The sequence below is a fragment of the Thalassophryne amazonica genome, chromosome 7 (assembly GCF_902500255.1).
Source record: "Thalassophryne amazonica chromosome 7, fThaAma1.1, whole genome shotgun sequence".
Lineage (NCBI taxonomy): Eukaryota > Metazoa > Chordata > Actinopteri > Batrachoidiformes > Batrachoididae > Thalassophryne > Thalassophryne amazonica.
Genome location: NC_047109.1, coordinates 81,384,018 through 81,397,447, shown reverse-complemented (window position 1 = coordinate 81,397,447; position 13,430 = coordinate 81,384,018). Strand labels below are relative to the sequence as shown.

At 40.1% G+C, this 13,430-nt stretch overlaps 1 protein-coding gene across 4 annotated transcripts in view; it reads right to left on the bottom strand.

Moving 5' to 3' along the window:
• Positions 1-9,270, bottom strand: part of shc1 (SHC (Src homology 2 domain containing) transforming protein 1) — a 64,994-nt gene extending 55,724 nt beyond the window's left edge. For 2 of the 4 annotated variants that reach the window (XM_034174768.1, XM_034174770.1), the window contains exon 1: positions 9,051-9,270. The gene's annotated coding sequence lies outside the window, so the exon portion shown is untranslated. Of the gene's footprint in view, positions 1-1,725; positions 1,766-4,871; positions 5,008-9,050 lie in introns of all 4 variants that reach the window. The other 2 variants (XM_034174771.1, XM_034174772.1) reach the window with 2 other exon arrangements.
• Between the last annotated feature and the right edge of the window lie 4,160 nt (positions 9,271-13,430).

Sequence of the window (13,430 nt, the reverse complement as noted above, 5' to 3'; positions counted from 1 at the left end):
CCCATTTTCCTCTCTTTGTCTCCAGACTATCCGGTATGTCCAGTGGATGACCACTACAGGGTATCTGCAGGAGTCTACAATGTTACACTTTCTAAAAATGTTGCTTTAAGCAAAACTGAAGACCCATTTCCCAACGCCTGAAAGCAGACACTGACATAAATTAGAGCACAAACCTCCGCCAACACTAGTTTCTAATTCCACAAATTTTTACCTTGGAAAAAATTTTCAAGGTCAAAGTCCTGTTAGAAGTGGCTTTTCATAGGATAAAATATAATACAAAATATAGATCAAAAAGGCTTTTCAATGTTAAAATCAAATACCCACTAAATTCGCAATATGGATCAGATGTGGCTCAAACAGTTTATTCATTGAGAGTGCAAGTTTGCACCTGATTGTCACAAATAAGAATAATTGACACACTTTTCATTGAGATATAATGCAAAATGTACACCAAATGAGCTTTTCAATATTAAATTCAAATGTCCACAAAATCCACATTCCAGGCTGCACCTCACTTTCAAATATGAGAGTGATTAAGGCACGTTTGATTAAGATATAATGTAAAACATACATTAAATAGAGTTTCAATGGCCACAAAATCTGTAATCTGGATCAAACTCCTTATCGAATATGAAAGAAATTCGATCTTTTCTGACAGAGTTATGATTTTTTGAACATTCTTTCAAAAGGATAGGGATTTTTCCAATTTTCCTAAATTTTTCCTGACCCTTGGCAATTTTTTTGACCCTTGACATTGAAAATTGAATCAGTTCTTGCCTATCAGGATATGAATCCTTTGTAAAACTTTAATAACGATATATGAAAAATTGTGGGTTACAAGCTGTTCACAAACAGACAAAAAAAAAAAAAAAAAAAAAACAACAACAAAAAAAATAACAGGTGAAAACATAACCTCCATACATAACCAACTTCATTGGTGGAGTAAGGAACAATTTTGCACGCAGGCCGTTTTCTGTTTATCACATGCATCAGTTCTAGCAACTTCATTCAGGAAAAAACTTTGAAAGGTTTCTTCAGCTTTTTCATGAGCATTACAACGGCTGTTTCCTCACTCACACTGTTGAGACAGCAGAGTACTCCAGCTTCTAAGAAGGCTGTTACTCTGGGGTATGTTGCTGTGGTTACTGATACTTGTTTGAGAAATGATAAATAAATGCAAGAGACATTGTGGTTACCTGCTGACCATTTTTTGCTAGTGTGCTGTTTTGTGTACTCCATGTACAATTTCAAAAAGTTCCATTCCCACTAAAACACTTAATGAGTGTACAACACGCATCATTATCATTACCTCACAGATATCACAGCATAGTAATTTTCTGAGCATGACAATAACCATAACCCTAATCTATAATCACATTAGAGTACAACCCCAAATCATCAAAAGTTAGGTTGGTATGGAAATTTCATGTGGTCAACTTAATTTCATTTGGTAATAGGAGACTGCAGTCTTGTTTGGGGGCAGGTGCTAAAGGGGTAAAATATGACACATATGATGTCATTTCTCTACTTCCTGGGGACCAACCCACAGCACCTTCAATAGGTTTTTGGGCAAATTACACGCAAACATAGTGAAAATGCAAAGAAAAAGTGACGATGCGGTGGGAAAGTGGACATGTGTTTATGTCCGGAGCTCAAACGTGTCAAGGTGGTTTTGCAGGCAAGAGAACGGAGCTACTCTGATCAGTTGTGTAGGCTAACACTTACCAACACGTCGTCTCCCACTTGCTTCGTCTTTTGTTCTCCACTGGGAACCGAAAAAAAACAAAAAACTGCGATTGCTTCGGTGATTGCAGAGGAAAACAAAACAGTACACCATTTATCCGTGTGAAGTTATGCTGTGTATATATTAAATGGAGGACCCCATAAGTGGTCAAATCCCTTGATATTGAGACTGCGGTCGCCAACATACGAGGGCTGTCAAAGTATAGGTCCTTTTTATTTTTTTTCAAAAACTATATGGATTTCATTCATATGTTTTTACGTCAGACATGCTTGAACCCTCGTGCGCATGCGTGAGTTTTTCCACGCCTGTCGGTGACGTCATTCACCTGTGAACACTCCTTGTGGGAGGAGTCGTCCAGCCCCTTGTCGGAATTCTTTTGTCTGAGAAGTTGCTGAGAGACTGGCGCTTTGTTTGATCAAAATTTTTTCTAAACCTGTGAGACACATCGAAGTGGACACGGTTCGAAAAATTAAGCTGGTTTTCAGTGAAAATTTTAACGGCTGATGAGAGATTTTGAGGTGATACTGTCGCTTTAAGGACTTCCCACGGTGCGAGACGTCGCGCAGCGCTCTCAGGCGCCGTCGTCAGCCTGTTCAAGCTGAAACCCTCCACATTTCAGGCTCTATTGATCCAGAACGTCGTGAGAGAACAGAGAAGTTTCAGAAGAAGTCGGTTTCAGCATTTTATCTGGATATTCCACTGTTAAAGGAGATTTTTTTAATGAAAGACGTGCGGACGGGTCCGCGCGTCGGGACGCAGCCGGCGCGGTGCGGCGGCACAGGAAAAACACCTCCGTGTTGATAACCATTTGTAAAATCCAGGCGGCTTTTGATGGCTTTCAGTGGAGTGAGTATATGAGAAATTGTTTAACAACTGGACATGTTCCAACTTGACCTTAAGGCTTCCAACGGAGGTGTTTTTCCTGTGGCGGAGGGGCGCGGCGGCTGCAAGCCGACACTGCAATCCGTCCGCACATCTTTCATTAAAAAAAATCTCCTTTTTTAATCAGAAATCACCAGATCATTTCCAAAGTGAACGCCCGACATTGCGGAAGAGGTGGACATCAGTACTTTTCGGCACATTCCACTGTGAAAGAAGATTTTGCCATGAAAAGAGCTGCGGCAAAAATTCATCGGCACGAAGCTGATGGCGCAGCAAACGCGCCTCCGTGATTAAGCCTCACAGGACAAGTTGTAACATGCCCAGTTTGTCCACAATTTCTCGGATAGTCACACGAGTCCACCTCTTCCGCAATTTCTCGGATAATCACATGACGGTCCCACATCACCACAGCGTTCACTTTGGAAATGATCTAGTCGTTTCAGCGTGTTGATGCCGATCGGAGTGCGGCGTGCCCTCCACCGTTGTGCGGCTGTCTTTAAACCGGTTGTACTGCTCCTTAATCTGTGTGATGCCCACAGGATCGTCACCGAAAGCCGTCTGAATAATCCGAATGCTTTCCAGCTGGCTATTGCCCAGTTTGTGGCAAAATTTGATGCAGTCGCGCTGCTCCAGTCGTTCCGCCATTTCCTTGCAAAGAAAAAATGACGAGAGACTCCACCCATCCTCACACAAAGGCTGCTTACAAGCAAATGACGCAACCGACAGGCGTGAAAAAAATCACGCATGCGCACGAAGGTTCAAGGTTGGCTCATGCAAGCACACGATTCAAATCCATCAGGTTTTTGAAAAAAATAAAAAGGTCGGATACTTTTCTAACAGACCTCGTATGTATATGCAGAGAATCAGTTATCCTGACCTTTCACTGAGCTGTCACAAAGGCACTGACCCTGGCTGAAGTGTCGCTGCAGAACAGGTTGTCCCAAATGGATGTCATTCTGTGTTTTGTCAATACCCATAATGTAATATGATGCTGCAATACGGCTATGCACAGGATACCAGTGAAAGAGCTCCTGTCTGTGGTTTCTTTCTACTCATTAACATGGGTTTACACTTTCATTGCTAATATTACAAGATCATTCATGAATGTGACCAGCATGGCCAAGTGGTTAGTGCACTTAATTTTGGTGCGGAAGGTTCCTGGTTCAAACCCAACCCTTGCCACATTTCTCCACGTAATGTGGAGTTGCATCATGAAGGGCATCCGGTGTAAAACTTGTGCCAAATCAACATGCAGTTCCACCTTGGATCTGATGTGGCAATCCCAAGTGAAAACAAGGATGCAGCCAAAGGGACTTACTTTATTCATGAATGTAGTCAGTCTACATTTGCTAAACCTTAAGAGACATACTGCACATACTGCAAAAGTAAAAAAATTTTGTTCATAGCATGTTGGTAGAGGACGTTCCCATTGAGCCCATGACCATTGTTTCCTGAGCATGGTTTGAAGGTGGTTTTTAGATGATTGGATATTAAAGAAAATAAGCCCCTGTATACCTCTGAAAAGTCTGAGCTAACTTCACCAGAGCGCTAAATCTAAGCTAGAAGATAGGTACCCTAAAATCGATATTTGGCATATTTTCACCCATATAAATGTAGTTTTTTTGGGGGGGGGTCAATTCATTTAAGACAAATCAATGATACACACACAAAAAAATAATAATTCATGATAATGGGGTTTTTGTGAAAAAAATTAGCCTCAAATACAGAGGTAAAGAACAATTTGGAACAGAGATCCATTCCAAACCAGTACACAGCAAGTGTCGCATTACACTGTGGTTAATGCTAAAACACAGAATGTGCCATTCACTGTTAGCATTTTTTAACATCTATAAACTATCAAAGGTGAAAAAAAGCACTCAGAGGCTGGAATTCCAACAGTATATTGACACAGGGTTACAATGAATAATTAATTAGCTTGATTATTTAATTAATCTCCAACTACTGTGATAATTTATTGTTTTGAGTATTTTTTTTCCTTTTAATTAAATATGTCCAAATTCTCTGATTTCAACACCTTAAATGTGAATGTTTTTTGGTGTATTTAATTCTTTGTGACAATAAAGTTAATAGTGTGGGGTGTCGGACAAAATGAGACATTGGTAGGAGTCAACATGGGCTTTGGGAAACACTGATCATCGTTTGTCACCATTTTCTGTCATTTTTATGTAGGTATGCATGTATGACCTAAACATGGCGTCCGCTGCTGTGGATGTATCAGCTGTACCTGGCCGGAGAGACTTTCCAGGCAGTAGTGCTGAGTTCACACTTTGTGGAAAGCGTTTATTTTTTGGCAATCGGGAATCCCCCTATTTGATGACGAAGTTGAATTCCCCCCTTCAACCTCCTTTCAAATGGCATTCCTGTGGCAAGCAGAATTTAGAAAATTATGTGATTGAAATTATGCGTCGAAAAAGTCAAAGAAATTCACCTTAAAGGTTTTCAAACCATATAGAAGATTTAATTCATGTAATTATCTACCTTTCTACGAAGTTTGGTGGTGATCGAAGCCTTTGCATGCATATTGTTATGATTTTCCAAAAAACGATTTTGATTCAGCAAGACGGCGGACATAGCGAAATTGTCAGTTTTTTAGCTTGGAAACTACTGTCAGAAAACAGTGTTTAAATGTCAGATCTTTGCAAAGCACATGTTTAAATTAGATAATTAGGTTTGACAGAGTACCATCATTTTGAGATGTAAATTATGAGAAACTGGTCACACCTTTCTGTTGTTTTTCCTTTAAGAACAAAGATGGAAATTACCAAGATCTTCCGAACTTCAAATGCTCATAACTTTCTTCATATGTGACACAGAACAGATATTTAAAGCCCATTTTGAAGGTTTCTTTAAGCTCTTTCCAACCACACAATTCGTTCAACTTTAATTTTTTGTCACATACCTATTTTTGGGCCAAACAACTAATAAATCCAGAAAATAATCAACAGATTAATCAATAATGAAATGCGACTAAAGGCCCGGTCACACAGCACTTAAGGGCAACGAAGCCCAAACAAAATAAGAAATCTGGACTTTTGTTGACTTTTGTTAGCATTGTTTAACCTTCGTGCAGCTTCTTTCCTGCAGCTGGTGTTTCATCAGGATTTTAGACTGTCGAAAAATTTGAACAAATGCTGCCGAAAACCTCAATTTGTCTGTATTTTGTTTTGCTGTCATTCTTGATAGTTTCTTATCGTTTGCTTAGTTTTTGTAACGTTAGCTTTTAGTTCGACTTCGTTTGACCAGCTGAATGTTTTCATACAGTGCAGAAGCCGGTTTCTGAGAGCTGCTGCGGCCACTGCTTTCATGTACCGTCAGAAATTACAAGGCAAACTCAGCCTGTTTGCTTGGATTTTTTTTTTATCTGGGTGGGGGTCAGCTTCACTGGGCTCAGGTACCTAATATAGGCCAGAATTAATATTTTGTGTGGATACAAGGAATTATTTTACCAAAAATAAAATGAAAACCACGCTCCTGCCACAAGCAACTGCTGAATTTGAAACAACAAAAAAGTCATGTAATTTCTGACGGTACGTGAACGCAGTGGCAGCAGCAATTGCCTCCTGCGTGCGCTTATTTTTTATTATTAAATATAACAATATGAGTGGAGGAATGACAATCCAGCCCTTCTGTACATGTGGTGACAGGTACAGTGGGGTAAAAAGTATTTAGTCAGTCCCTGATTGTGCAAGTTCTCCTACTTAGAAAGATGAGATGGGTCTGTAATTTTCAACATAGGTACACTTCAATTATGAGAGACAAAATGAGAAAAGAGAAAAAAAAATCCAGTAAATCACATTGCAGGATTTTTGAAAAATTTATTTGTGAATTATGGTGGAAAATAAGTATTTGGTCAATAGCAAAAGTTCAACTCAGTGCTTTGTAACATAATCTTTGTTGGCAATGACAGAGGTCAAAGGTTTCCTCTAAGTCTTCACCAGGTTTGCACACACTGTAGCTGGTATTTTGGCCCATTCCTCCATGCAAATCTCCTCTAGAGCAGTGATGTTTTGGGACTGTCGCTGGGCAACATGGACTTTCAATTCTCTCAACAAATTCTCTATGGGGTTGAGGTCTGGAGACTGGCTCGGCCACTCTAGGAGCTTGAAATGCTTTTTACGGAGCTACTCCTTCGTCCTGAGCGGTGTATTTGGGATCAGTGTCATCCTGGAAGACCCAGCCAAGTTGCATCTTCAATGTTCTCACTGATGGAAGGAGGTTTTGGCTTAAAATCTCATGATACATGGCCCCGTTCAATCTTCCCTTAACACAGATCAGTCGTCTTGTACCTTTGCAGAAAAACAGCCCTAAAGCATGATGTTTCCACCCCCATGCTTCACAGTAGGTACAGCGTTCTTGGAATGCAACTCAGCATTCTTCTTCCTCCAAACATGACTAATTGAGTTTTTTACCAAAATGTTCTATTTTGGTTTCATCTGAGCACATGATATTCTCCCAATCCTCTTTTGGATCATCCATATGCTCTTTGGCAATCTTCAGATGGGCCTGGACACATACTGGCTTAAGCAGGGGGACACGCCTGGCACTGCAGGATTTGACTCCCTCTCTGCGTAGTGTGTAGCCTTTGTTACTTTGATCCCAGCTCTCTGCAGGTCATTCGTCAGGTCCCTCCGTGTAGTTCTGGGATTTCTGTTCACCGTTCTCATGATCATTTTGACCTCATGGGATGACATCTTGCGTGGAGCCCCAGATCGAGGGAGATTATCAATGGTCTTGTATATCTTCCATTTTCTTACAGTTGCTCCCACAGTTGATTTATTCACACCAACCTGCTTGACTATTGTAGATTCACTCTTCCCAGCCTGGTGTACATCTACAATTTTCTTCCTGGTGTCCTTCGACGGCTCTTTGGTCTTGACCATGGTTGAGTTTGGAGTCTGACTGTTTCAGGCTGTGGATAGGTGTCTTTTATACAGATAACGTGTTCCAACAGATGCCATTAATTCAGGTAACAGGTGGAGGACAGAAAAGCTTCTTAAAGAAGTTGTTACAGGTCTGTGAGAGCCAGAAATCATGCTTGTTTGTGAGTGACCAAATACTTGTTTTCCACCATAATTTACAAATAAATTCTTTAAAAATCCTACAATTTGATTTCCTGGATTTTTTTTTCCTCATTTTGTCTCTCATAGTTGAAGTGTACTGATGTTGAAAATTACAGACCTCTCTCATCTTTCTAAGTAGCAGAACTTGCACAATCAGGGACTGACTAAATACTTTTTTACCCCACTGTACATGATTCAGATGATTATATTAGAGCTGTTCTGGAAGACAGAATTCACGTTGTGGATCAGCTGCACCTGGTAACCACACATGGAGAGTCAATGCGCGGCGCTCACGCGGACTGATCAATTTACTGCTCTCATTATATATTCAATTATATTAGATTAGTGTGTATGGTTAGTGTGGTGGTGGTTTTTTGTTTGTTTCTGTTTTGTAAAAATGGCCGTCTTATGAATGTTAAGCAAGCGCTTCAGTTTTTTTTTTATATATAAATTGGAGCAAGACGGAGCATGCAGCCCGTCATCAGTCTGAACCAAACAGTGAGGATTCTGATGATGAAGGAGATGATAACTCTTTTGTTCTGGATGAGCAACCAGAGCAGGTGGATCCACCGACGTGCGCACAGATCTCCACAGTGGGTCGGATCGCACGCTTCTGTTTGCAGGTTCTCCAGGGCTCAGGCGCTACAGAGCTCCATCCCAGCGCCGAGTCCTGGGACGCAGAGCAGGATGCAGACACACACACACACACTGCTCCAGCAGTGGCTCCAGGTGTGTTTCGTTTAAAGCGCAGAGATCAACGTTACCTTCGGTTTCCTTTTGTTCCTCTTTGGTTCCTTTTGTGCTCTTGTTTCGCAGGCTAGTCGGTGATGGGAAAAGTCAAAAGCTCATTCGTTCACCTTTTCTTGATGATTTGTTACCTTTTTTTTTTTTTTTTTTTTTTTTTTTTTTAACTTTTTTCCCTTCGTTCAGGAATCGTCGTATGCCCTGTGACGGGGCCATAAAGCTGTTAAAAAAATAGTGAATCTATTCTATAAGTGGTTCTATTGTAAGAAACGGGACTGCATGGTTATTTTGTTAATCCTAGAGCAAAAGTGGCGGAGGTCTCTGTTCTGGGTGCTCGTGTAGTTGCTCGTGCAGCTGAGACTTCAGTAGTAACGAACAAAAGGTAGTAAAGGTAGTACAACAATTTAACTCGAACATACAGCGCAACACTACAGGAGATAGAGACTTTACTGTGTGACGAGCACACGCTGAGAACACTTCCCGGTGAACACAACATATACACATAAAATATTTACACTCAGTAATACGTCGCACACACAAACCCGCAGCAACCCTCAAAAAAAAAAAAAAACTGTGAATAACTTTCAGGAACAACTTACCAGCTCTGTGCCAACTGCCCCCGACTTTTCCTTCCTTCCCACCAAAGAGTTAGCGCACAAACTTCAGCTAGACTTCATCGAACGGGATGGAACTCGATTGTTTTATCCGCCGTGTTCATTACACTTTTGATGAAGTTCATAAGAGATGGTCTAAACTTCTCCTTTACTCTCCCTTTCCTTCCTTTCCTCCTCCCCTTGCTGCCTCCCCCCTCAACACGGTCACGACAGAAACCACTTCCGCGAACAAATGACGACGTCATCTGACCGCAGTGCGCGCGCGCTTACGTGTGCGTGTGTGTGTGTGTGTGTGTGTGTGCGTGCGTGCGTGTGTTTGGCGTTGCTCTGCACCTGGTGCAGTCCGCGTGCGTTGCACAAAAGAAAGAAATTCCCAGACCGCACACCAACGCGTTAACCCTTAAATAAACACTGCGAGCAGAAAAAAAGTTAAGTTTTGTTTTTCTTTTAGGCACTCTGACGACCTATTTTAATTAATTAATTAATTAATTAATTTATTTATTTATTTTCATGCTCTGCAGGGGCACACTGGTTTCAAAAAGCAGCCGTTCAAGGCCCCGAATTTAACAGGAAAAACACACACACACACACACACACACACATACAGACCAGTGTATTAATTTGTGTACACACTGTGTTTACTTATGTGATATAATTTAAATTATCTTTGTTGGACATGCTGATTGTGGGACTGCTGTACACATTTAAATCAAGTAAATTAATCATGTTTTTTTTTCAGTGTATAGCACTGAATACTTTCCATATGTCTACATGGAATTTATTTTATTTTATTGTATTAGATAAAAAAAAATGATACGCTCCCTCTGCAACATCCTGTACAGTAGGTGGCAGTAAGCATGTAGTTTCAGTTGCAGTGTGCCAGTTACCTACAAGAAGATTCAAAATATTTCAAAAGCAGTATTTTGAGTTAGCCGCTTTAGCACAGATGAAAAGTTTTGGCATTATTCCCAGCCACATGCTCTATTACTGTTTAATTCAAGTTTTACCAAGCGAGAAGCTTTAAGGCCTACCGGAAGAAGAAAAAAGTAGCACTTCCTTGACTGGCCGCTTGAGGCTAGCTCCAAAACAGAGCACATTCCCATAGAAGTCCATGTTAAAATGACCAACTTTAGAGCAGAAATAAACATGTTTACAGCCTGGTACAAAAATTGTTTTGCTTTCTATTCACAGTTTTAGAGTATCCCAGAATCCTTTGCGCACTTTAACATTGAAAATGCCATAGACATGCTAACGCATTAGCGGCGGCCCCCCTTTTAAGTTAGAAAATGCATCTATCAACTGTCTCAGAAGACCATAACAGGTCAGTTTAACATAAAAAGTTAAATCTTACTCACAGACATATGCTCTTTAGGGTTTTAGCGGGGAAAAATTAAGATGAAGCGAAATAAAACAAAGAACCAACGAAGCAGCAGATCAAAGATCGAAGCACTGCTTCACTGGTTCAAGGTTCAAAGCAAAGCCGCGCTGCAGAAATGGTTGATGATAGAGACCCGCTGCAGTGTCTGCAATCAATGTAGAGAAATAATCATTTTCCTGACAAACACTCCCCAAAACAACGGCCACTCTGAAGGACTGATAAGGGAATCGTTAAGCAAAAAGGCTATTGATGTTGATGGATCGAATAATTTCTTAAGTATACCCTAACAGCAACACACTTTTATTTATATAAAACTCTCATTAAAGACTCATGATTATCTTAGTTAAACACCTAAATACATATTTTGGTTGAACTCACCACCATAACGACGCAATGCTGCAAACAAGTTGCTGCAAATGCTTATTTACACTGACAACGAAATCTCGGCCTCCCCAGCGAGAATTTGATTATGTGCGAGATTTGACACCGTAAAGGTGTCTATAGATAGTTTCCTCCTTCATGAGGAGGAAACCTGGCAGCTCCGCCTCTCTTAGCATCCAACTGTGACTCAGTATCCACGCGATGTGGCTGCTAGCTGGTGTGGATGCTGTTTCTGTTCTGTTTGGCGTATTTCATTATGAACACAATAAGGCCTGTTGTGTGGTGAAATGTCCTAACAGATCAACAAAGACATCCCTTTTGCAATTTTCGCGCTGAGTGAAATTCTCGTGGTATTTGTTGTATGCTAATGAAGTTGGCACTTTTAGCAGCTATTGGTAGCCTGATCTGTTAAGCCCGTTAATGCACTATTTTTGAGAAAATAACATACTCATAACTTTTAATGCCCAAGACAAAGCAAATCGTTATGAGAACTGCAACGCAGTCCCCAAAAATATGATTTAACAAACAACCAAACTGAGATTAGCCTGTTAGCTTAAGTGGTTCAGACTTGAAAACAGGGGTGTGTTCAGGGTTCTTTCAACACACACTGACCCACCCATGCTCCACCCCTTTATGCATTAATGATTTCATCGTGAATTAGCGCAGCAGTTGCTGCCAACATGGCGACGCCCAGATATGGGATTCATATGGGCTGTTCCAGGTGACATCATGCAAGCTTTGTCCCGTCTGTGGGTTTTATTTTCTCATTGAATTTGTGGACATCAACTTGTATTGTGATGCTTGTCTTCCTTTTCATGCAGACAACCAGAAAAATGTCCAAAGGGTGTCTCAATGGGGGGGCTCAAAATGTTTTGAAAGAGTCTAGTGTTATTTTATTTGCATTAACAAAGAGACAACAAAATATTTTGGCACCATCCAGAACCACAAATATGTATTTTAAATTTGTTTTTTTCTTTCCCTTTCTGTTGTATATTTAATGTTAAATTTTCTGATATACTGGGCATCACTCTTCTGGAGGGTGCTAGCTTAACGGCACTGACACTAGCATGAAGGGCGGAGCAGACAAGTCCATGGAATATTAGTCACTTTTTGGACGGTGCATCAATATTTACCGTAAACTATAGTTTACCATTGTTATGCTTTGTTTTTATTTTGGTGAATTACAGTGGACATGCACCTAAGATAAAAATTTCAGACCCCTCCATGATTTCTAAGTGGGAGAACTTGCAAAACCGCAGGGTGCTCAAATACTTATTTTCCTCACTATATATATATATATATATATATATATATATATATATATATATATATATATATATATTCTATTCCTACCTCATTTTCTTATTTTATTGTATTGTTACAAGTATTAATACTATTGCTTATCCTTGCACACGCTGTGTGATGCACATTTCCCTCTACTCGCACCCATCTTGTGTGTTTTTTAAGAGCTGACGTGTAACATGTGAATTTCTCCACTGTGAGATCAATAAAGTCTTATCTCTCTCTTACAGTATTAGTATTTTGAGTTCTTACCTACGCAAACTGGCTGAGATGGTCTCACACACCCACATATCTACGGTTTTGCTGTCTAAAGACAGATGCTATTACCGCTGGAGGAAATAAACACTATAAGGAATTAAAGGCTACTTCCTCTCCGAAATATGAAAACTCCCCATGCACCATCACTCCATCCATGGTGGAAAAAAACCCCAAACACACAAGCTACCCAGAAACTGACATTATTTTCAGTTAGTAAAGTCTAAAGAAGCAATCCCTTATAAAAAATAAAATAAAATAAAGATGATTGATGAATTATCACAAGAAAATATTTCAGGTTAAATTATAGACACATGAAAACATCAGTAATGTTTGTGAGCAGTGTTTTAACAGTTTACTTTTACAGTTTTAATTATGACCCGTTGACAAACAAAATACTGAGTATAAACTTGTAAATTTAGGTGACTTATGCCAACTGGAGAAAGCCATAGGGACACCCACACTTCACCTGCCTGTGGCAGATAGATGGTTATTTTCGACATATGGGGATGCACTTGTCTGCCTGCGTGGTTGTCATCCAGGACCCAGGACGGTTCTGTGGTGTGACGTACTGCATGCTCCCAGACTTGACTTGATTATTGTTGTTGTAGTTGTTATTATTATTATTATTCATAAAACAAAAAGTCCATTCATCAGCACTGAGGCAGCCACATGCGTTTCTTCGCCAAAATTATGGAAAATGCGCCACCCACAGGGAAGGAGGGTAACTGAAAGAGACTGGAACGAGACTTCTCCTTACATGTTGAAAGCATAGGTTGAAAGAGCACATTTTCTCAGTTTCATGTCTTAAATATTACAATGATGCTGCTTGCAAAATCAACAGCAAAATAGCGATCACAATATAATGTAATAGATTTTAATACCGAGGAGTGAACTCCTTTAACAAACTTGTATCACTTTTTTTTTGTTTCTAAATTCTTTTGACCCATTCTTAAACTGACCTTCATCTTTGTAAATATTTTGTACGTATTTTAAAATAAAAATCATGAAACACTGTTGGATGTCAGCGCCGCACTGGTCCTCCAGCC